The 25,581-nt window shown below is 49.6% G+C and overlaps 1 protein-coding gene across 1 annotated transcript in view; it reads right to left on the bottom strand.

Annotated features, from left to right (window-relative positions):
- TMEM229B (transmembrane protein 229B) overlaps positions 1 to 22,449 on the bottom strand; it is a 40,183-nt gene extending 17,734 nt beyond the window's left edge. The window contains exon 1 of the mRNA XM_079913401.1: positions 22,111 to 22,449. The gene's annotated coding sequence lies outside the window, so the exon portion shown is untranslated. The remainder of the gene's footprint in view (positions 1 to 22,110) is intronic.
- Positions 22,450 to 25,581: the final 3,132 nt, after the last annotated feature.

Here is a 25,581-nt window from a genome sequence, read left to right as displayed (position 1 = left end):
TGCCTTGGGTCTGGACAGTACAGAAGACATGTCACATGAGGAGGGATGGGGCAGGAACAGAGCGTCCAAGGCATCCCGGGAGACACCGCAGGCTTTCATATGGGCAAGGAGCCAAGCTCAGGCTCAGGTCAGAGAATAACAGTGCCTATTCTGTTATTTCTACAATGTGCTGGCACTCTCCAAAGAAGCGTCCAGTTTCCATATATGTAGGATTCATTTCCCAAAGAGGTTTAACCAGCAGCTGCTGGCAGGAAATTCCCTCTGCATCATTCTCTCTCCTCCCCTATAACTATTTAAGGTAAGCTGGGCTTGCAGGATTGCATCTCTGCTTCTCTGACCGGAACCTCAAAATCAAATCTACCCCCATCCACCACCCTTCTCCATGGCCTGGAACCTAAGAGTGAAGCCAGGAAGTGGCAGGCAAACACTGTCCCTTTTTCTCTCCTATTCTCCTCTTCCCCAAATCACCCCACCCAGGTGCCCATAGAGTAAAGAGAAGATGCCCCAGAGACCCATTGGGGAGCCCTCTGGTTTTTCAAATCCTCCCCAGTTCCTCCCTTTTGACCCAGAACAACTGCTTTTACTTGTCCTGTAGTAAGACCAGCCCTGAACACAAGTGGATTGGCAACTTCCCAAACCAAGGAGTGACCGTGCTCAGCTACAGATGCAATTGGAATGCCAACCCCCACCCCCCCCGACCAGGGGAAAGGCTGTATCTGGTCAGCTCCCCCTTGGGAGCAAGGAGACCCAGGCCCTGGGGCCTGGCTGGCATGCGGAAGAAAGGGTGTAGATAGGGGATGGACCCCCCCCTCCCCTCCACTTGGCCATGTCCTTCCATTCCATGCCCCTCACTCTGGGCTTGGAATCTGGGTTACCCTGCCTGCTGGACATCTCATCACCCTCTCTTCTGTCTCACCTGTAGGCTACCCTGTCCTGACAACCTCCTCTTCTTCCTTCCTCCTCCCCATGCAGCCCACTCCACCTGACACACCCCTCCCAATGTCCCCCCCTGGAACCAACCCCGACCACCCACCCCCTACGCCTTAGAGGGTGGCCTCTGGCCCTGTGCTCCTTTCCTTTCCCTCCCATCCCACCCTCTGGCACTGTGTAGCTGCTGCTCACTGCCTGAAAGGCTGGACAGCTGCTGGGCTCTCTAATTAGCTGCCTGGCTGCCATCCCAGAGCAAGGCATGTGTTACTGTAAAGAGCTGCCTCACCTCCCCTTCATCAATAATCCCCTGTGCAGATCCCATCAGGCGGCAGCTGAGGGGCCCTGGAATCCTCATCACGTGAGACCAGCAAGGCTCCTTCTGTCAGCTGGACAGGAACAGGCAGCGGACTCACAGCCTCACCCGCAAAGTGACCAGGAATTTATCTGCTTTCTCCCTATGACGGCCCACATCCTTCGGGTGTCCCACAGGTGAATCCACCGCACCTGCCCCTTCATTGCCTCCCCGGTGGAGGCAGAAAGAAGCCCAGTTGGTCTTTCGGAGGACAAATCTGGAGCATCTCAACAGCGCGACTCCCAATGCCCTACTTTTCACAGCTTGCTACAGCCAAGCCACCCCCAGAGATTTCTAAACAGCCAGGGGACCCGGTCCCAGAAGTCCTGTGGAGGCTGGTTTGTTTATACGAGGGGTTGTATTCCAGCAAAGATTGACTACCTGGTGAAGGCCAGGCACTGTACCCCGTGTGAACAAGACAAGGTTCCTGCCCCCTTGGTGCTCACAGTTCTGTGGGGAGACAGACCATAAGTAAGCCAGCCAGCACATACTGTAATGTCTGGTATCAGGCCACGAAGGAGGGCAAAGGCCTGGAAGGGGACAGAAAGAAATTAGATGCAGGAGGGCGAGTCTTAAACTTCTCTAAGGATCTAGCATCAGGGCCTACATCAGAAAGACACAAAGAAGCTTAGCAAAGAGCTTTGGGAAAAGCATTCCAGGCAGGGGGAACAGTAAGTGAAACAAGCTAAACAAGTTTGAGAAACAGCCAGGCCAGAGAAGCTAAAGTTTGTGTAATTAGGGGTCAGACATTCTCTGCCCCTTATCGCAAGGGTCATCTGGTGATCCCTACAGGGCCAACTAGGTCAGGGCAAAGTGCCCAACTGCCAAATAAATGTAGCTAGTCAACTGAAGACTCTTCTTGCAGGCAGGGGCTGGAAACCGTGAATTCCTCATCAGCTGTTGCTTGGCAATTTTATTAACACATGAAGGGAAGGTGAAATCCTTTAACTCATGGCCTGGAATTTCCATCTGTTTCTGATCAAAAGAATTTAAGTAACTTCACCAGGTCCTCTCTAGCCTGGGTGTTTCACCTTAACAAGAAGGTAAATATTCCTTTTTACTCCAGGTAGTTTGTTGGATTTTCTGTCACTTACAATCAAGAAAATTCTAACTAGCACAGATGGTTTCTCCTCACCTAGAACACACCTAGCTGGCACGAGAGTCACGTATCTGAGCACCACCTACCCATCTCTGCTGCTGTGAAAACCAGTGGCTCTGCCCTTTGCAGACAGTAAGGGGCAGAATCTCAAATAAGAAAGTCGGATGCCTGGCATGGTGGGTGAATCTCAGCGGGATGGCTAGAGCTCTGGGGGCTCCAAATCACCCTCCTGGTCACTGATTTTGTCAGTTCCCCTTGACTTACCTGGTCCTTGCCAGCAACTAGCACACCTTGACTTCTGAAAACAGGACATGAGAAAACTAGTAGCCTAGAGATGAGGCCCAAGCCAAGATCAAGAAGTGCACAGAGAGAGATTTTTCTGAAAACTGCAGAACTGCACTACCCAGTTTGAGAGCCACTAGCTACATGGGACTCTTTCAAATTTAACTTTAAAAATGAATAAGATAAAAAAAGTCAGTTCCTTAGTCTCACTAGCCACATTTAAAGTGCTCAATAGCTACATGTGACAAGTGTCTACCATACTGGACAGTGCAGATGTAGAACATTTCCATCATCACAGAAAGTTCCACTGGACATTGCTCTAGAACTTACCAAGGGTGACGAGAAGGCTGCCAAACACGCAGACCTAAAGCTGAGCTGAGCTGAGCTTCCTTGCTCTTGGAAATCCTCTTTCTTTTCTGAACAGACACCACTGCCCTCATTCTCTCCCTCAAGCCTAGTTAACCAAGGCTGCCATTGTGAGATGGGGGAGGATGAACCCTTGTTCCAAGAAAGTCACTGTCTACTGTCTGAAGAGTGACTTTTATCCAAGAGGCCAGGAGAGGGCTCTGGCCATGGGTAAAATGAGGCCAGCCTCTGAGTCTCTGGCTATAACTCAGTGTAGGGGGTGCTGCTTGGACTATTTAAAAAACTCCAAACCATTTATTGAGTACCCTCTATGTGCCAGGCAGGTGTCACACAGGTCATCTCATGAGTCCCCTCCATGAGCCCATGAAGCAGGCATTAACTCTGATTGACAGGAGGCAAGGGAAGCTCAGAGGTTAAATGACAGCTAGAAAATGGGAGGGCCAAGGGTTTCATCAGCACTTTCCCCCTGCTACACCATTCATGGGAGGTGCAGATGTGCAGACAGGAATTAGGGGACTTAATTTACCTATGGCAGTGGGCCACCTAGAGCTGCCCTTTTTTCTCAGGGCAGACAATCTCATGTAAGCTGTCCCTTCCAGCCTACTCAAGCCCACCCAGGGGCTTGGGAGAGCTGCCTTCCAAGGGTCTACCCATGAAGTCCTGGTTATTGAAAGACACCACATCAGAACAAAAGGAAGGCCACCAAAGGAAGTACAGAAGATAAACCCTGGAAGGGGGCAGGGATCAGACATGTAGCATTTCTCCTGGCCAAAGAGGAGAAGGGCATGATCAAATTTTTTGTTTTAGAAAGCCATCTGGACCACGAGTTCCTTACCTTTGCATCCTCATGTCCTGGATAAAATTTGACATACGGTAGGGACTCAAAATCCAAGTGTTGAATGGAGGGAAAGGCATGGGGGCAGGTCCTCCAAGAGTGAGGGGCCTGGCCAAGAGGAGCTTGAAGGGCAGGTGGGTTGGGGGGGAAGACCGAGAAATGAGTTGTTCTGGGGGCGCCGTGATGGGTGCTGTTTGCTCCATACATGACCCAATCTGACTGTCCCTTTTCTTTAAGTAATGGCCCAGAGGAAAGGCCAGCATACACCGGGCTGGGCACTGACTGCAGCAGGCCCCTCCACCGTGGGCCAGCAACCCTGGCCCCTCACTCAGCCTCTCGCCAGACAGCTTCATCTACTGTGGAAGTACCGAGCCTTGCAACACTCTCAAATATGGCTCCAAACAGCACTTAGGCAAGAGTAATTAAAGGGAATGTTATCTCAGTCAGGCTCTCATTAGGCACGTAATTAGACTGCTGAAAATAATTAACATTCCTTTTGACAAAGGAAGCAGAGGACCCATTACATTCACTAGGACGCCTCAGACCAGCCTGAGGAAGGCCGAGAAGAGAACTCATCACCTCCCAGGCCTGCACAGGACAGAGTCAGCATCCGGGAACCTAGACCAGGTGGCGAGTCCTGCCCTGGGCCAGGCTCCTGGGTGAGTGGACACAGATGGAAACGGACGCCTTCATGTATGTATTACAGATAACAATAACACACTCATACAGGCTCACAGAGAAAGAACTTGAAGGAAATGTATGACTATATCAAGATGGCAGGCCAGGGGCAAATGCCTAAATCCCCCAAGTCCTAGAAAATGACAGAAAAGACATTTTCTAAGAAGAATAAATCCATTACAGCACCAGAAAGCGAGGGAATTATATGGGCTCCCTGAAGATGGAAGCAAATGAGAATAAACAGATACAGAAACCACAACCCCCAAAATAAAATCATGGAATAATAATAATAATGACACTCATACAGGACATATATGTGCCAGACGCTGTTCTAAGCACATATTATCTCATCTAACCTTCACAAAAATCCTTTGAAATACAGATTATTATTTTCCCTGCTTTACAGATAAGACCCAGAGTTACACAACTTTCCCAAGGTCATAGTGCTAGTAAGTGCCAGGGCTAGGATTTGAACCCCAGCAGTGCGGCTGAGGATTCTACACTCAGTCAGAGGAGTGGCTCTGCAGGGTCCAAGGGTCCAAGAGATTAGGGGCCCAGGAGAGGCCCTGAGTGGTTGGTCATAGGATTTGGAGGAGCCAGGCAAGCGGGCTCCTGCCCCACCTCTCCACCCAGGCTCCTGCCGGGACATTAGGGTAGGGAGGCAAGGGGACACGTAGACGGCTCCTGCATCCCCAGCAGGCACATCCCACCCTCCTGTCCACAACCAGGGGCAGCTGGCTCTAGAGCGCGGAATCAGGTTTCACACAGAGGTGACTAAAAAACCTGAAAATACAAAGGGAGAAGAAACACAACCAAGACTTAGCAAACATTTGACAAAAACCAAAGCAACCAAAGAAGCACCGAATTAGAGAACAGAAGTTCCAGCTGGAAAACAAAATCAATAAAGTCACCAGAACGAAATGTTTTCCAAAGTATGATTAATATCCTCTGAGGGATAAGAGGGGCTACTGAGTCTATGAACCCAAACGAAGCTGTTGCCAGAAGGATGATGAAGATCTCAGAAATGACGGAAATACACCATGGTTAACCACTTATCTCTGGATGAAAGAATAGAGCGACTTCATTAAAATGTTTCTTTATATAGAAAAACTATTTTTCTAAACTTCCTATATCAAACATGTGTTACTTTCAGAATCGGGAAAGTTATTTTTTAAAATGCCTGGTGCGAGGTAGGTGCTCAGTGAGGGGGTAGATCCTACCCCCTACACCAACCCTTGGCCCCATCCAGACTGGTACATAACTTGCTGTCCCCCAATTTCTCCATCCATGCTCCTGTCTCCAGGTCTCTGTGCACACTGTTCCCCTCCTGGAATGCCCTTATCTATCGCTATTTACCCAGATTTGCCTGTCCTTTAAGGCCCAAAGATTACCCTTGTTAATGAAATGTCCCTTCATCGTACCTAATCCACTCTGATCCCTCCTCCCCCAAACTCCTAAGGGCACTTAATTCTCCAGGGTCATAGGACAGCTCTCACTGAGCTGTCCTGTGGGGTCACAGTACTGACAACTTACATGTCCTTTACCTTTCAGTGACCAAGTCTTGTCTCCCCAACTCAATGGTAGGCTCCTTAAAGACACCGAGAGGGAACTAGCTTTCGTCCCATACCCCAATGTGCCCAAATAAAGCTGAGAAGCTTTCGTAAGAACATTCTTATGTGTCAGTTGAATGAACGATGAATTAGCTTCCGATCCTGGTGGGAGTAGAAAGAGGAAAACTATTGTGGAAATGTGGTTTCTCAGCAGGGCTGGGCACAGCACAGCAAGGTCCTCCCATGTGGGTGATGCCCTCGAAAGTGGGTCACCTGGTCGCAGATAACTTGACCTCCCATGCCTTGCCTGGGATCCAGAAATACCTGCAAACCCAGGGTGGATGACTGGTAAATCTCGGGGCAAAATGTGGATAAGGAGTAAGACATTTATATGGTCTTAGGTTGTCTCCCCACAGATTGCTTATTAGTAGCGAGGAAAAATCAGTAAATGCACAGTGAAGAGATCGGACACCTTGACGAAGTGATCCAACTTAACATCACACGTAAGGGGCGAATGGACATCCGGTGCCTCTGGATGTAATACAATGAAAAAGATACAACATCACTCATGTGTATGCTAGCCAGGAGGGTATAACTCAGTCTAAATGTGAGGCAACAGCAGAGAAATCCAAAAGGAAGAACATTCTATTTTTTTTAAAGGGGGAGGAGGAGGCGGCTATATTCTTAAAAATGTCAATGTCATGAAAGACAAAGAAAGGCTGAGGAACTGTTCTGGATGAAAAGACTAAAGAGACATAACAACTAAATGCAGTGCTGGATCCTGGACTGGAGAGGAAATAAATGCTGTAAAGGACGTTATTAAGTCAATCAACAAAACTGTAAGATAACCAGCAGATTAGATAAAAGTATCATATCAAAGTTCAATTTACTGAAGGTTCTGTGAAACAATATCCTTATTCTTAGTAATCCACACTGAAATATTCAGAGAGAAAGGGCCATGATGTAGGCAACTTACTCTAAAAAGGTTCAGGAAAGGACCTCCCTGGTGGTGCAGTGGTTGAGAATCCACCTGCCAATGCAGGGGACATGGGTTCGAGCCCTGGTCCGGGAAGATCCCACATGCCATGGAGCAGCTAAGCCCGAGAGCCACAACTACTGAGCCTGCGCTCTAGAGTCCGAGAGCCACACTACTGAGCCTGAGTGCCACAACTACTGAGCCCACATGCCTAGAGCCCGTGCTCCACAACAAGAGAAGCCACCTCAATGAGAAGCCTGCGCTCCACAACGAAGAGTAGCCCCCACTCACCGCAACTAGAGAAAGCCCATGCGCAGCAACGAAGACCCAACGCAGTCAAAAATAAATAAATTTAAAAAAAAAAAAGGTTCAGGAAAAAGAGGGTGAAAGAGGGAGAGAGAGAAAACATAAATGATAAAGCAAATGAGGCAAAATGTTAAAAAATACTGGATCTGGATAAAGAGTATATGCGTGTTCTGTACTATTCTGGCAACTTTTCTGTAAGTTTGAAATTACTTCCAAATAAAAAGTTTGGAGAGGGACTTCCCTGGCGGTCCAGTGGTTGGGACTTTTTGCCTTCCAATGCAGTGGGTGTGGTTTGATCCCTGGTTGGGGAGCTAAGATCTCACATGCCTCGTGGCCAAAAAAACAAAACATAAAACAGAAGTAATATTGTAACAAATTCAATAAGGACTTAAAACAAAAAGTTTGGAGAAAAAAACAACAACAAAGGGGTCCCTTCCATTAGACAGGGTGGGGTGGGGTGGAGCAGACATGGAGGGTGAATCCAGGGAGGACATTTGTCCTCACGTGTCTACACCAGCCCCAAAATTCCAGCCCTGTCACAATGTCCCTCACAGACACATTTCCTCTCCAATGGGGCCCTCCCCTTTTCTTACTTCTCCACCTATTTACTCCTTCCTCTACCCAAGATCAGCAATCTTCCAGGAGGCCGCCCTATCAGTACCACAGGACAGAACTGGTTAACCTTTTGGATCTATTCTTATATGTAGTTAATATTTTCTGGAGATGTTCTGACACCTGTTTTGTCCACAAGCCCATACTAACGAGTCAGGTTATATTTTTTAAGCCACAGCCTTCTAGGTGTTTCATGGTATTTCATTCCCCCCCCCCCCCCGCAAATGTGTGGTTAGTCCTATTCATTCTGTCTGACTTTAGGCCTTTAGACCACGTTCATCCCTTCTGAGATCTCATGCAGGCTTTCTAGGGTAGATGCTCTGTTTCCCACACCCCACCACCATCACCACCACCTAACTCCAGAGTAAACCCCCAGCCCTCCCCTCCCCTCCCCACACACAAGCACAGCCTCCCTCCCCAGGTACTATGAGGAGGGGTAGCCACTTTAAATAATGCACCTCTTTAAACAAGAGGCAGCTGATGGAGTCTCTTTAAGCAGCCTCACTGCAGGAAAGGGAATCGAGCAAACCATCTCATTGCACAACTCCATTTATTTATTAATTCAGAAATACTTATATGCATCTTTTATGTACAGACTACTCAATGCTAAGTGGGTTGGAGTATGAAAGCTGAAGCACGACAGTGGAAATTCTACTGTAGCGTCAAATAGCAGAAGCCTACAAATAATAGCCTCCATTCCGACAGTGCCTTTTACTTAAATGAACCTACTTCAAGTTTATCTCATTATTCATGCATTCCTTCACACGTTCCTTAAACAATTACCCAGGATCTATGTCATGCCACCAGGTACACGCAAAGACCCAAGAGGCCAAGGGCCAAGCTCGGGCCACAGGTGGCTGACATTCTAAGTGATCCTGGATTGGCCCACTAGACACACACTGAGGGCACCAGCCACGACGGGACACCAGAGGAAGTTATTCTAAAGAAGAGAAAATGAGTGAGAATCAGAAAGAAGCTACTGTGGCTTCAGCGCACAAATAAATGTTGTTGTTTCTAAGTACATGATTTTATATTATAATTTAGAATTATATTAACTTATTTTTAATTACCTAGGGGACCCTAAGCCTGTCAGTGCTGAGAGCCTCTAAAGATATCAATCCAGCCAAACAGTAAGTAGGGGTCGCAATCCTAAATGCCAACAAGGGTCAGCAGCCACCTCAACTTAGCGAAGACTCCGGAGCTATTAAGAAAGCAGGACTGGGCTTCCCTGGCGGCGCAGTGGTTGAGAGTCTGCCTGCCGATGCAGGGGACACGGGTCCGTGCCCCGGTCCGGGAAGATCCCACATGCCGCGGAGCGGCTGGGCCGGTGAGCCATGGCCGCTGAGCCTGCGCGTCCGGAGCCTGTGCTCCGCAACGGGAGAGGCCACAACAGTGAGAGGCCCGTGTATCGCAAAAAAAAAAAAAAAAAAAAGAAAGAAAGAAAGCAGGACTGACAGGAGAGATTTATTGTGGGTGGGGGAGGAGAGGGAGAGAGAGAGAGGGAGGGGGGGAGAGAGGGGGGGAGAGACAGAGAGAGAATGGCATCCATACTTCTGACGTGGGCAATAGCGGGCTCATTCCCTGAGAGAAGAGGATGCCGGCAAAGATGTGCATCGGAGGTGACCCACAATGAACTGCATTTCAGATGCTCGAAGTGTGAGATGCCCACAGGACTCTAGGCTGGAGGCAGGTCTGGGACCCCCGCTGGATGGAGCAGCAGAGAGGAGGACCCTCTGGGGAGAAGGTGCAAGGGGTGACATCTGGGGCTGGCAGAGGAGGAGGTACTGTGAAGGGGCCTGTGGAAAGGCCAGGGAGGGAGGAGGACACCAGGAAGGGGCCCCGCCAGGGAAGCGGGGGCAGGAGAGTGTCAGGGGTCACAGTCAACGGCAGAGGCAAGCCAGACAGGGACCGAGGAGGTTTAGCAGAAAGAGGTCCCTGGGGACCATTTAAGAAGGAGGTGTGACTGCAGAGGGAGGTGACTGAGACAGTGTGGACAGATGACTCTTCTGAGAAATTTACTTGTGAAGGAAAGGAGAGAGAAAATCTGCTGGAGATGTAGAGATGGGGGCAGGGGGAGGCATCCCTTCTCCCTTTCTCCTTCCTTCTTTCCCAGATAAGAGAGACCTAAGGATGTTTCAAGGCTAAGAAAAAAATAAAAAACACACACAGCAACGGAGAGCTTGTGGCTGGGACATACGTTGTGGGGCACATATAGATGCTCTGGGCTGTCCTGAGGTCATGGGGAGAGCACAGCAAGCCACAATCCCAAAGGCCAAGGACACGTGTGTCATTATAATCCCTTTACAGCGGCTTCCCTGGTGGCGCAGTGGTTGAGAGTCTGCCTGCCGATGCAGGGGACACGGGTTTGTGCCCTGGTCCGGGAGGATCCCAGATGCCGCGGAGCGGCTGGGCCCGTGAGCCATGGCCACTGAGCCTGCGCGTCCGGAGCCTGTGCTCCACAATGGGAGAGGCCACAACAGTGAGAGGCCCGCGTACCGCAAAAAAAAATAAAATAATAAAATAAAATAAAATAATAATAATAATCCCTTTACAGAGAGGAGACCCAGGTAGCCAGAGTTAAGGTCATACAAGTACTAAGGTGCTGTGGCCCAGACCCAGAACACAGATCTCCCAGTTCCTGGTCCTGGTCCTTCTTCCAGACCAGTTGTTCTCAATGGGGCCACCCCTGGGATGGCGGGGGTAAGGGCCTTCCGTCAGCACCATGGTGGGTGGGGAGTACCACAGGTACTTATTAGTGGGGACCTGGAATGCCAGACGCCCTGCAGTTCCCACAACAACCCACAAAAGAACCCCCACACACACATAACTTTAGAACATTCCACTAGGCATTCGCAGAGGTGAAAAGCCCATTCATAATTATCGGCATCTAGAACAAAACTCCCTTTCTGAAATAAACAGAGGATTTTTGCATGGTTTTAACATACACTGACTTGTCCAGGAATGCCACCGGAGTGCAAGTCGAGGGGATACTGTACTGTGTGGAACTTTACCAAGAGTGGTCCACCAGCTGGGAAAAAGCCTCAGCGTCACCTCTCCTGGTATTTGAGTCACCCACACAACACACCTGTATCTTGTGGGTATTTGTAGCTGTTACATTCTCAGTGATTCTATGTACAGGTTCAAGCATCTGACTCCTTCCTTCTGTTTTCTGTTGTCGTGCCCAAACAATTACATACTGGAATATGTGATATTGTATTATAATTAACTTTTCCTTTATTTCTCTTAATACAGTTTAGGCATATGGACTTTTTTTTAATTTACGTATACAGGTATGTCATATTATCTATGAATTTTATTCGGGGTAATTAGGAGGCATTACAAATAATTGTTCTAATAAAAAGGGGCACCATCCCAGATTGTGGGATGCAAGGGAAACTGCAGTGCTGAGGGCAATGGAGGGGTGAGTAGAATCAGGGTGGCTTCACACGATCAATCCCACAGAGTAAATTCAATGGTCTTTCACAGATATGGACATGAAGTTCCTGAACGATGGGTACACGACGTGGTCAACCCATGGGGCTTAAGACAACTATTCAGTTGGGGACCTTTGGGAAATTTCATCTCCACGATTAATTTAAATTATACTATACCTCAGCATTTTCCAGCACGTAATGACAATAGGTAGAAGACCACACGTCATCTGCAGGGCCCAGGGAAATGACAAATGCTTGAATATCTGGATGTGTTTAGAAGAAGTCAGAGAACTAGGTGCCAGGCTTGGTCTGGGGAATCTCTTCTTAATGCATGAGAAGATGAGTAAACAGTATGTAATAGGTTAAAAAGGCAGGCCAGAAATACTTAGGGCTCCGAATCTGAGAGGGGCTGGTTATTTAATGGGAGGGGAAAGGTGGCCTAAATTCCCATAGGCATGCCCGTCACTGCCAAATAGGGATGAAAGGTTAAAAAAAACGTGTCCTTCAATCAAGATGGGATAGCTAACTGATTCATGTGTCCTCCCCATCTGAGGACACCTGGGGACTGGGAAAAAGGGAACAGCACAGCCTGCTGGCTTGGATGCTAATGGGAGACCTGGAAACAGGGCTTTCTGAGCCTGGCTCTTCCACTAACCCTCACAACTCTATTACCTCTCCTCTTGGTTTCCTCATCAAAAAAAATGAAGAAAACACAATAGAACACTTTAGATTCCACCACTGTACATTCTTCTGTTGTTCTCATGTTCTTCCAGGAACACTTGTGTGTGTGTGTGTGTGTGTGTGTGTGTATCTTTTTTTTTTCTGTTTTTAATTTTAAAATGTTAGGTTGAAGCAGCCGTAGGGATTAACAAGCAGACTGACTCTCAAATGAGTTACTGCATTCCTTCCCAGAAGGAAGTAGAGGAACCTGGCTCACTTGGGCTCTGAAGAAACACCCAGATGTAGGACATGCATCTAGGAACGAGTTTACAAGTCCCTCTGCAGAGCTGACTCAGCCAGGGGGCCAACAGGGCCCTTCCCCCCACCCCCAATCCCAGGATTAAAGTGACGTACATGCACCCAGCAGTCACTCCCACCCTGAGGACACATCAGTTCATCCCTGAGATGCCACAGCAGCAACAGGGAAGCCTTCTTGGTTTAGGAGTCAAGCAGGGCTGGGACTAGGGTGAGGGAGAAGTCACACTTGCCTCAGCACAAAACTTAAGGAGGTGCCAAGAAAGACTTACTAATCAAGATAAATTATATCATAATGCAATATTTTAAAAAAACAGATTGGAAAGCCAAGGCGTGGGCTATCATACTGGAACCAGGGCCAAGATTAGAGCAAGGCCAAGGAGGCGAGGTCACGTGAGGGTCTGTGATGTTAGCACAGTCCCGCATCCCAAGGACCTATCCACCACTTACTGCCAATAGCATCTCCGAAGAAATACCGCACAGAACCACAATCTCTGGTCCCAAACCCTTGGCATTCAGAATTGTTTAGATTTTTTTTTAAAGGTAACGTAGAGCACATCCAGTAGATTACATAATCCCCACAGCAGGGTCTGGGGGCAGCACCCCCAAACACATGCACATTTCTGCAGCCAGATCTATGAATATTCACACCCTGCCTAGTAAAGAGACTGCCGGTGGCCTCATGTTCGTCCAGGTCAGGATTTGTCATCACACGAGTTAAAGAAAAGCCTTTTGGTTTTAGAATGTTTTGAATTTTGAAACTGCAGATAAAAAAGTGTGGCCCTGAATAGCATTACATTACGTCTCTTAAAGAAAAAAGGCGGCAGATTGGACCCAAAACTTTTGTTACAAACTTGTACAGAAAAGAGAGCTGCAATGGTGCTCAGCAGTGATCACCCAGAGGAAGGCGATTTCTAAAAGTCAGTCAAGCCCAGAGCAAACTTAAAGCATTTCCCACCAGCCAACCAACCAACTGACATTGTTAAATACTGTGTGTGTGTAAAAGCCTGTACAGAGTCCTGGGCTGTACTGAGACATACTAGACACGGGTCCAGCCCTCAAGAGCTGGAAAGTTAGAGGAGACTGGAAGGTAACCAAAAATCATTGAATATTGGAATCTGAAAAGGGCTAATCCACACCCACACTTTAAAAATGATGAAACCGAAGTTCAGAGAGGGTGAAGGCCTTGCACGAGTTAGAAACAGGAAGTGAGTGGCACAGAGAGATCAGACTCAGGTGTGCTAAACCTGCTCTTCACTGCTCTCTGCAGGAAAGCACATAATAATTGCCAATTTAGTGAGGAAATGAAAAGAGTTGTAAAAGATCCCAGCGGAAGTGGTTTTGGTCAAACACACCTTTGCAGCAAAGATGGGTTCCGACTTCTACAAGGACTGTAATTTGGGGAGGCAGCAAAGCAGGGGAGGGACCTCCTGGCAGGGAAATAATGAGGTATGGGGCGGGGCGGGCGGGTGCATGGCGGGTGAGTTGGGCATGTGGATTAGGTTCTGGTGAAGGGCACAGAACGAGCAGTTAGAAAAGCAGGTAAAGGCAATGCATAGAGAGCTTAAATGCCAGAGTGAAGAACTTACAATTATGTCCTAAGGCCGCATTTCCCAATCATTTGGGTTCTGCCTTCATGATTTATGGCTGCCCACAACCCTCTAGGAAGAGGCAGAGCATGGCTATTTAAATGAGCCCACTCTGGGGTCAGATTCTTTCCATCTGAATCCGGGCTCTGATGCCAACTGTGTGAGCTTGGACAAGCTGCTTAATCTCTCTTTGCCTCAGTTTACTCATTTGTAAAACAGAAATAAAGAAGTACCTCCCTTGTAAGAGTTACATGAAAGAGTGTTTACTGTCCTGAAAACAGTACCTGGCATTCATTTTAAGTATTCAATAAATGTTAGTTGTTGTTAATTTAAGTTAAATTTGTAGTTATATAGGTACTGTAGCCTTATCCTAAGCTATAATATCCATGAAATCCTGGGCTTCTTGTGACAGCTGTGGTTTTGATGATACGTAACAAGAGGGTCCATCAAAAGTGTTAACTAAGGCAGTGAATACAACAGGTAGGACGCTCCCAAGCTGGTAAGAGGGCCTCCAAAAGAACCACCCAGGAAATCTGATATCTGACCTTGCAACTGAAAGGACAGGGTGGACTGGCCTCTGACTATACCTGAGACACACAAGGTGTGAGACAAAAGCTGGCCATCTGCTGTGGGCGGAGCCAAGGGAGCCGGCTGAGCTGGGGGATGGGCCTGCATTCCCAGGTTCACTGCGCCAGAGGATGTGTGATTGTCTCCTTGGGCTAAAGTGGGCCACAAGCAAGTGAGGGCTGGCAAGAGATCAGAGCAGGTCTTGTCCAGGAGGGCCACTTGGACAGACAGAAGGACCTTAGCCGGAAGAGGCTGGAGGTGAATCGCGGATTTTAGGGGCTGAGGAGAGAACAGTGATCTAGAATAGTGGATAATTTGCTCTTTTCAAGACAACCAGGAGTAAATGGTCCCAGCAAATGTGGGGGAAGAGTGTCTGAGAAACCCATGAACGTGGCCACAAGAAGAGACTCAGCGTTAAGTACCTGCCAAGCCCAGGAAGCTGGGAGCTGGCAGACAACAGTGCTGGCCAAGTAAGCCCTTTCCTGTCCCTCTCAGGCCAGTGACAAAGGACTGGATGTATTAAGTACTGAATTGAGACCGTTTGTGACTTAAAGTGACCACAGGACCTCCTACCGCCTAAGAATGACCCAGAAAGTTATGGGGCCTGATTGAGTTTTCCTCCCACGGCAGGGAAACAATTAATCCCACTAAATCAACATAAAGGTCCAGCAGGAGACACAATTAAGTCGTGTTAGTGAGTTAAGTCATCCCAATGAGTCATGTTTCTTTACATTCATTAGAAACATAGCTATTAAAATGAAATGTTTGTCCCTTTACCAACTAAAATCATCTCTCAATATTCCCAGTGGTATGGTAACCACCATTAGAAATCACTGCTATAGGGCAATAAGGAACTCAGGAATAAAGCAAGGCAGGTAGGGACAGAAAAGATGGGTTTGGTGGGTTCAATGGGAACTCATTTGCTCCCCAACCTTGAATACGATGAAATTAAAACAGAAGACGTACCGATGGAGAACAGAATCCTTGGACAAATGGCTTGCGCAAAGGGAAATCAAGGCGGCCCAATTTCACGAGTTCCTAGGCTGAGCTCATAGTATGATCTTGCTCTTTTAAGTGGAGCTAGGGCAGCAGGGGGAGATACGTTCTCATTGACTCTCAGTCAGTCGGAAGGCATCAGTCAAAGTCCTCCGGTCCCGGAGCCCTGGAGGATCCTGGACTGAACCAGGCCCTGGCATCAGCCACATGTAAGTGCAGACGCTAAGACATACACCAGGCACAACTTCCCTGCTGCCTTCACTTGGGGAAAGCGGAAGGACGGGGGCGGGGTAAAGTTGAAGTTTTAAGACAAGATACAAGGGGTGTACCTCATCATTTAGGAGATGGCGTGTATAAGGGTGAACAGACGCCACCTCTCGGCTGCCCCCTTTAAACAAACGAGGAATGATCCAACCTAGTCCCCCTTCCCAAGAAGGGACTTGCTCCAACTGTATCTTAGTCCCCTCACTTCCAATTTGGCTTCTTTCTCCTTCAACCCCACCTCTGCTCTCCCAGCTGTGACTTCCTCCAACTCCAGACCAGCTGAGTTATCGTTTGAGAAAAAACCAAATTATCCAGATTCTACTAGATGACCCAAGCATGATGGCTGCAGGAGGTGTTAGAGAATATCTCTTCCAACATTCTCATTCTACAGACAAGGAAACGAACTCATGTCACATGAGCTGAGACAAGAACCAAACAAAGTCCCCAGACCCCAGCACAACGCTCCATTATACACCGTCACGGTAACTCTCAAAGGAGGTCAGCTCCCCTCCCGCAGGCCACCACCTCAATCTTCATTCCTCTTCCACAAACACGTCACAGTGGTAGGAAAGCCCCAGAGTTAACTTGCCTAGAACAAACAAGGATAAAAGAGTTGAGGACCATCCCGATGAACTGGCCGGTCACCTTTGAATGGAGTAATCAGCGGCCACAAGTACTTCCTCAGAAGAACAGGATGGTCCAATGCTTACCGTACTTTGCAGAGTATACCTGGGACCAGGAGTCATAATCAGGGTCTCCACAGCTGGACCATAATGACGGGCAGGGGAAGGAAGGCCCAGAAACTAGGTTGGAGGACGAGGCCTGGAGTCAAGAATCTGCTAAGACGAACTACTATGACTAGTGGAAGGAGGGTGACAGAAGGCAAAATGCTGCCCAGACAGCCTATCAAGCAAGAGAAAAATCTGGCATCCAGATGAAATGGGGTTTATGAGACATATCCCTATGCCAAGCAGAAGTCTGGTCCTCTTACAGCAAATCCCAGGCCATCTGGTCTGCTTCCCCAGTGCAGGGTACCGACCCCTCTCTTCCCAAACATTCGTCAGGATATTGTTTTTCAAAGAAGAATCTCAATTTTCATCTCCTTTTAAGTAGCTGTGTTTAATCCACACCAGCTCTCCTTCCTATACTTTAACTAACACCACCTCCACTTTACTTCCTCCCCAGCGTTTGTTCCACCATGCTATCCAAGGCTACTGAACACAGTAGCATCAGACAGATCTCAGTTTAAATCCCAATTTGGACTCTTGCTAGCTGTGTGACATGGGCAGTGACTTTATTCTTTATCGAGTGCTTAGCCCAATGCCTGGCATATAGTAAGTATTCAATAAACAGTGGCTGTCGTCATTATTATTGCTATGTTCACTGAAGCCAGCTGAAGTTCCCTGTGTGGAATTAAATCCCAGAGGGCTGACATGGGCTGTCCAAGGTCACACGAGTGAGTCAGGGAGGGATTCCGGATTTCCTAATTCCAGAAGCCTTCGCCAACCATCAGCTCCTGCACAAACGACAGCATTGCCCAACAGCCTAGAAATCTGGGTCTCTGATCATATCCAAGTACCACAGCTGATGATGTAATAGGTACTCGCCATGTGCTGGAAACTGGGCAGGCTATATGAAAGCTTTAAGGCATCTACAGATCAGCATAGGAAGGTCATCTCCTTGTTTGTGGCAGGCGAAAACACATTTACAAAATGAAAGTCTGGAGCCGCTGCTTCTGTTTCCCACTGGTGACAATATTTCTCGTCCATATTTGCTTTCAGAAGGTAGACGAAAGTAAGACCACTGACCTGGCTGCCTTATTCCTGGCTTTAGAAAGGCTTTTTTGATCGGGAATGAGGCAGGGTATGGGTCCTAGGGACTGAAGACTAAATGGAGTCTGGCCAAGGACAGCTATGGAAAAGAAGATGGGGGCTGGCAGTGGTCCCCACCGTTGCTCCAAAGAACTCCAGAACTCCAGAAAAGAATCCTCTCTTTGTGGCCCTTCAATCTCCTTCTTGGCTGGCATCCCTAGCTCGGAGCTGGTGTCAAGGCCTTAGGAAAACTCAGGGTAAGTGACCTTTCTGATGAAAACGGACCATTCCAGAAACTCACGTGACAGGAGTGCCTCTTAAAAACTGAAAGGAGGGCTTCCCTGGTGGCGCAGTGGCTGAGAGTCCGCCTGCTGATGCAGGGGACACGGGTTCGTGCCCTGGTCTGGGAAGATCCCACATGCCACGGAGCGGCTGGGCCTGTGAGCCATGGCCGCTGAGCCTGCGCGTCCGTAGCCTGTGCTCCACAGCGGGAGAGGCCACAGCGGTGAGAGGCCCGCGTACCGCAAAAAAAAAAAAAAAAAATTGAAAGGAAACAACAAATGAATGAACCAGCTAGAAGGCCTTCGTCATTCAAGTCCAACTACGAAAGCAGTCAGAAATGGCTAATCCAGTGTGTCCTGAATGCAGGGCTTCTGACGTGGAAAGGAATGGCAGAAAGAGCCCTCTCCAATTACGCCCCCGATTTATTAGATCTCCCTATGGTAAGTTAGGACTTAACAATGCAAGTCTTACTTTGTTTTAACTGCCATGCTTCCAGAGTGAGCAGCAAAAAGGAGCGATCTGAGGACCCAAGTCCTGCCCATGTAGACTGTCTGCCCTAATTCCAAGGATGCTGTCCCTCTATAACACCAGCCACAGTGAGAGCCAAGAGCCCTCAAAGGGTATCAAACTCCCTGTTGGGGAGCAAGCAGAGTAAAGAACAATGGGGAGCTGGATGTTCAGAAACAGGAATTGGCAATGACTTTGGTTACTCCTCGAGTTGCCAGACTTGATGGTGACCGACCCCAAAGGCAGAAGCACCAACATCCGGGGAGGGTGGAAAGTTACCTTTCAGAACCATCCTCTAAGGGACCAGGGGGCCAATGGCACTCACTCTGTGACCTCGACCCCACCAGATCTATACATAAAGGAACTGATGTTAAAATGAACATTGAGGATAGCCTTAGGGCGAAGCAGAGTGGGAGTTCACACCTGCAGGATGGATGTGAGCAAAGGGAAGGGAGCAGATTCTCTTTTTCATCTGGGAATGGGACAGAGAATGGGATAGATTCCTTATTCAGCCTCAGTTCTATCTATGGCTGTGAGTTTTAAGGGTGAAAACCCCTTCCTTCTCCTTGAATCACAGCAGCATGACACATCCCACAGCTCAAAGTCTGAGGCAAATGTACATTTGAAATCAAACACATAGGTACCTAAATTCTATCAGTGCATCTTTATCTCATGATGAAAAAGTGTAACCAGTGGATCTCCTCCGGTACTTAACGGTAAACATTCTTAAATCCCAGGAAAGGAAAACTTCCCCAACACAGACATTCACACACACCACAGCCAGTGTGCTAACTCTTAGTGTGACTCAGTTTCCCTCCATGGAAGCCACAGTCAAAAGTACCACCTCCCAGCCCTTCCCCAGAAATCAGCTTAGAGTTTACTTTTCAAATACAAAGCCTCTGACTTCTGAGAGGTGGTGATGGAGGAAGCAGAACACCTGGTCAGTAAGGCTGAGTTTCTTCTTGCTCAGAGCATCAGTATCCCTTCCGACATTCCCTCCTTAGCCAGGTGTTGCCACAAAGGGAGCTGAGAGTTTGACAAGTCAGAAATTATCCACACCTTAAAAGGAATGTTCCTGGAACAAAAAGTAAAAATAAAAAAATAACCCAAACCACCTTGTCTGTAAATTGGGGGTGGGGGAGGAGTGCGGAGGAAAGTAAAGAGATACAAATTTGAAAACAGTCAGGCTGTGCCAGGGTTAGATTTCCCTTCCCTCAAGGACAGCCAGATCTGATACGGCTGCTGATAAGGTCAAGCGGCTTCACTTTACTGCCCTTACCCAGGTCTCAATTTATAACATCAGCGTCCCCAACATCATCAGAGACCCTTCTGAGAGCTTGGAGGGTGACTGTCACCGACATCCAGGCTGGACACCATCTACCAGAAAAAACCCTACTAGGAAGTAACCTGAAGGTATCCAGAGAGCAGAGGCAGACAGAAAAGCACTTGCTGCCAGCAAGCGCCTTTCTGATTAAAAACTTACACTTTTAAAACCAACACTGAGCTTTCCCTATCACAAATGCTGTAATGTAGCCCTTTCCTGCAAAATGACACCTTTCCCTTTAGAAACAGTATGTGAATCTGATACAAGTGAAATTAAACACAGTATAAGGCTCCCTAACTCATTTAACATCTTTCATTCAAGAACCCAGGGCACTTAAGTCACTTTATAAATGTAAAAACTCATGCCTCATCACTTTAAAAGGGGGAGTCGGAGGGAGTATCATTTTCCCATCTATGGTCAGTACATTTGAGTAACAGTCCATGGAAAAGCCCCTCTCTCACCACTGGAGGTGGGGAGGTCAGGCCTCTATACCATTATCCTCAGCTCAGAATAGCTTGGGGATTAACCCAAAGGGGAACTGAGCCATAATCAACCCTGCCCATTTAGAGGGGAAAGGGCCCTAGAAGTGGGGCGGGTGGTGCTCTCCGGTCTAGCACCTGCATCTGACTTCAGCCACAAGGTCCAGGGCCATATAGAGCTATAGCTCAGGGGACTTCATTTTTTCCTGCTATCCTTTACTGCTCCCTCCCTCCTGTACCTTTAAGTGACCAAAGTCAACACTAAATCAGCTTGTAATTTCCCTCCAAGGATGAGATAAATAAGTTGGCCCACTCTCTACTGTCTCCCCAGTTACTCAACTCTGTCCCCAAATATAAAGCCTAGGGGAGAAAGGCCAAGCCTCATCTCAGCCCATCCCTCCATTCCTCTAGGGTGTCCTGGGAGGCCCACCTCTGGCCCAACCACTCACAGCATTAGTTCAGTCACAGGAGCAGACAGGAGAGTCACCCAGCAGTTCAACACCCGCCACCCCCCCCCCCCCCCCCCACAATCCAGTGCCTTCTGTCTCCACAGGCAAGCAGATGTAGCACTGCCTTGCAACCAGGGGGAAAATCCGACTCTCAAAGGGCTGTCTTTTCTAAGAGGAAGAAAGGCAATGGGCAGTCCTGCCACAGGATAGAAGCCGGTGGTCACATGCAAGCCAGATCAGAGCTGGAGGCACCTTGTTCTTGGAGACACAAGGTCGGGGACTGGGGACCTGGAAACTGGCCCATTTGTTTTCTAGAGAGAAAGACACTGTATCCCCCATCCCTGCCCCGGGAAGGCTCTTCAGCCCTCCCCTTGACCCCTCTTCCTGGTTACAGCAAAGAGAAAAACCCAGGCCCCCTGATGACCCAAGTCTGAAGGCCAGAATAACAGCTCCTTTGCTACTGGGTGCTGAGAACGCAGGAGAATTGGTGAGCTGAGCCCCCAAGGTTATGCTGGCACAGCTCCCCAGGGTCCTGCTCTTTTCCTCCTGGGAGGGCTCGAAGTGGCGTCAGAACAACCTGCCACCCTAAGCTCTGTACCTGAGGCAAACAAACAAACATACCCCCCAAGGAAACTGTGGAGAAAGAGGGAGACACAGTCCAGGGCAGGAAGGGAAGGGGATCAGTTTCTGACTGGGCACAGGAAGAGGGAAAGGAAGACACCTGGGAAAGAGGCCAATATCGCCTTCCCCTTGCTGTAATGGTCCCCATCCCAGCCCCGCATCTCCCACAGAGGACCGGAATCAGGGTGGGCAGATGGAGAGCTGGCAGCCAGGGGGCTGGGAAGGGGAGGACGCCTAGGTGTGCAGTCCACCATCACCTAGTTTTTCTATGCACCCTGGAGAGAGGGTTCATCTTGGCACGGTTCCCTCCCCTTCAGAAAAGTCCTCAGCCTCAAACTCAGGAGGGTCCGTGGTTCCCACTCCCAAGCCTCTCTAGCTTCCACCCAGCCTGACGCCCCCTCCGCTCCCCTGAGGCGGCCTAGGGGATGCTCTCCGCCCGGAGGAAGAGGGGATGTCAACCTTCCGCTGCCGGAGATCCCCGGCTGACCCCTTCCCCTCGCATCTCCCCAAGCCCCCTTTGTTTCAGGCGGTGAAAGTTGCCAGCGTGCACCCCCTTCCCCAACACGCCCCCCTGTGTGCCCATCCCCCTCAGGGAATCCAAGCCTGGGCGCACCATCTAATTTGCGGCTCGCTCTCGAGCCGGGGCACCGCTTCGAAACCGAAAGCAAAGAGGAAGCGGGATCCGGCAGCGTCCCCAGCCCGGTCGCCTGGTCTTCCCCATCACCGCACCATCGCTCGCGCCCCCCCGCACTCGGCGCTGCCCGCCCCGCGCGGCCACCTCTCCCGGCGGCGGAAAGGCCTCTCTGCGGGTATCGGGGGCACCTACCGGTGCGGGGCCGGGGCCGGGGCCGCGAGCAGGGGCAGGGCAGGGCCGGCCGCCTGCCGGGCGCAGGTGCGGCCGGGAGCGCTGTCTCCCCTGCTCGCTCCCGCTCCTCCTCCCGCGCCGGTGCTCGGGGCGCTCTCCTGCGCCGCCTGCTCCCCGCCCCCAAGCCCGGCGCTCGGGCTCCCCCCGCGCCGAGTTGCCGGCCCTGCCTCCCCCACGCCGCCGGTCCTCCCGCGCGGCGCCTAGTCCCGCATTGTGTGTCGGCCGCCGCCGCGGCGGTGCGGAGGTCGGGGGGCTGTTGTCGCCGCTGCCCGGGCAGAACGGAGCCGGCGGCGGCGGCGGCGGCGGCGGCGGCGGCACTCACCCATAGTACGGATGCGGTGCAAACTGCACATGCTCGCGTCTGACAAGCGCTCTGCCTCCGGCCCCGCTTAACTCCTTGCTCGCCCGCTTCCCCGCTCCCCCGCCGGGTCCGCTGCCCGGCCGACCGCACCGCCTCGCGCCGCCGTGAGTCGGCGGCGCCCCGGGCGCCTGGAAGCGCGCCCTCGGTCCGGGCCGCGGCGCAGGTGGCTGCAGTGCAGAGCTCCTCGGCCCTCCCAGCTTCTGCCACCGCGCCTGCGTTTGAGGTGTCTGCAGGAGCCCCGAGGAGAGGACCAGCCGGGACCCCTCAGCTCCCAGCTTGTAGGAGTTGTGTGGACTGCGTGTACAATGTCCACTGTGGGTAGCCTGTAGGTCCCAGCTACCTGAGGGCCACGGTCAACATGGTATTGCAGACCCACTATATGCCAGCATAATGTTCCGTGCCGTCCATTCATTGAAACGGGCCTGCAAGATGAGTTTTATTATCCCCATTTTCAAGATGGAAGAACTGAGCCCTGTGGAAGTTACGGAATCTACCTAAGGCAGAGCCTGAACGTCCAAGGCCCACAGTTTGGTTTATACCACAAAGATTAAACATAAGATTTTCCTTCTGAAGTCAATCTCGATTCTTCTATTGGAAGGTGGAAAATAATGGATGTCATCTAGAAAACCTGGAGATTTTGGTATGTGGAACTGTGAGAAATCAGTGGCAGAGGGCCCTGCCTTGAGACAGGCCCCTCAGGCGGGTCCTGGGTCCTGCAGAAAGGCTGCGCAGGGAGTAGGAAGGCAATGCAACCCCAATCCCTACACCAAGCCTGGGTTTGGCCCTGGGCTCTGCAGCCCAGAGGGAAGGACATTTTTACAACTTCTAATGCCCCCTGAAGGTATCTTTTTGTAAATAATCCATCGAGGGGGGTGCTCTTTTCTAATTCTCACACAGACCATATGTGTGCCAAGGCCTGATCTGTGAGGTCTGATGGCTGCTTCCCTCCTAGCCCTCACCCCCTTTTTGTCACATGCCACAGTGACAGAGAGCTCTCAGAGGTCCAAGGCAGCACAGAGTCTTCTAAGAAAAGGAACCTGAGGTTCATCCAGCTGGCCTTGCCCCACTCTGGATGAGAAGCTGAGCTGCTGTCCTCCAGTCCGAACCTAATCTGATCCTAAGTCTTGGGTTTCTCAAACCCACAGAGGAAGTGCACAGCCATGCGGTGCCAGTGACAAGAGCTCTTGGCTTCTCTGAGTTAGTTTCCTCCTCTAAGATGGAGATAATCTCGCCTATTTCATAAGTATATTGTGATGACCCAATAGCAATGTATGTAGAGTCCTCAGTACAGTAGGCCTTCAATAACAGGAAAGTGTTTTCTGCTGGGGGTAAAGCAGGGATGGGGAGAAGCGACCAGAGCTACAGTGAAGCATGTGGGCTGTCCTAGAACACTGTCAGAGAGGCAGGAGACAGCCCCCTCCCAGAAACACCTTGGCAAGAAGAGGCTTCAGTAAGTCTGGCAGCAAAGCCCACCTGCTGCAGAGGGACCTCCCTGGCGCCCCCTTGCCTCGGAGGACCAGTTCTGCTCTGGTTCTCAATCTGTGGCTGGCCGCTGATCCTACTCCCTTCTGGCTGGGGGAGGCAGCATTGCTCAGAGGAAAGCACAGCGGTCTGTTAAGGCAGAAGATCTGAATTTGGGATGACTTATCCATTAGGTACTTTGCAGTGCCTAGCACCCACAATATTTTGGGGGCCAGCAAAAATGTTTGAATTTCTTTTGAAATCAGAGGCAAAAAATAAACTTTGAGGTCAAAGAAAATGTTTTCCTCTATAATTTTAGTATAGAAGCCATAGTATATAGAAGCCAAGGTGCCAGTTACAGAATCTGAAGAAGGAAGAGTTGGGAACTAAGGCACAAGAGTTGGCATCAGTCACTCTCTCCTGTAACCAGCTCTCCTATGGACTTAACTCCATCATCTGGGTCTTCCTCATTCCCAAATTAGGAATCATTTCTTCCTAATAAAAATTTATATAATGCCTTACAATGGACATATCTTCTCTCTTTGGGTAAGGCAGCTGTTTTTAATCCCCATTCTATAAACGAGGAAATCAAGGCTCAGAGAGATTATATATGGTCAAGGTTATATTGCTAGTAAAGGCAGAATGCAGTTCAAACTTAGGTCTTCTGGCACCCCATCCAAGGTCCTTTCCATCTGCACCTAGAAGATTTCAAATAAGATCAGGTGTGTACAGGACAGAGCTGTCTGTTGCAGAAGCAGACCTAAAAATAGCATCTGTAGCAGCAAGTGAGTCCCCTGGCTTTTCACCCAAAGAATGCTGAGACAAGCATGCGATGTTCTGGGAATGGGTTGGGGCGGGGTGGCCCTGGGTGAAGGTAGGCACCATGATAGTGGTTCCAGTGATTCAAGTATAGATTCAAGGTGGAGGGCCATGGGGCAAAGCAAGCCCCACTGCACTAACACGCGCCAAAGGATGCCAGCCCTTTGACTTCTTGTCTTATCAGAGCAACTTGGATCTGAGTTCAGACCCCACATCCCAGCCAGATGTCTTAAGGCCGTTTATTTAAGCTTTCTGAGCCTATTTCCTCATCTGCAAAATGGAAATGGCGATAAAACTCAACCCCATGGCGGTTGCAAGCACAAACGAGATGATGCGTGTTAGGACCATAGCACAGTGCCAGGAACACATACGTAGTTTGAATTCCCTGCCACCACAGGCAACTAATGGTCTTTCTCTTCACCATCTTCTTTCTGTTCTACCACTAGGCAGGGAAAAAGACAGTCTTTCAAGTGTCTTTGTGTTTCTAAAGTGCCTTGAATATGTTAGGTTCTTAACCATATTTTCTGAAAGACAGGCAGAACTTTTCTGCCCTTCTACAAAGCAAACCTTCCATAAAAGCCGTAGCTCTTGTCCACCATAAGTAGTTTTCTCAATGACTTTCAAGGGGCACCAGAAAAACACTTCTGTATGCTCATTAGAGAGGACTGGTTCTTTGGGGGTTGCCCTCTGACTACAAGTCAGGAGAGATGTTGCTCCAGAGGGTGATTTCAGTGGAGGGACTGGGCCAGCAGCCAGAGCAGGAAGGACCAGGAAGGAGGGAGCTGGAGCAT

This window comes from Stenella coeruleoalba, assembly GCF_951394435.1.
Source record: "Stenella coeruleoalba genome assembly, chromosome: 2".
Classification (NCBI taxonomy): domain Eukaryota; kingdom Metazoa; phylum Chordata; class Mammalia; order Artiodactyla; family Delphinidae; genus Stenella; species Stenella coeruleoalba.
Note: the sequence above shows the minus strand (reverse complement) of the source record. Positions and strands in the feature narration are given on the sequence as shown.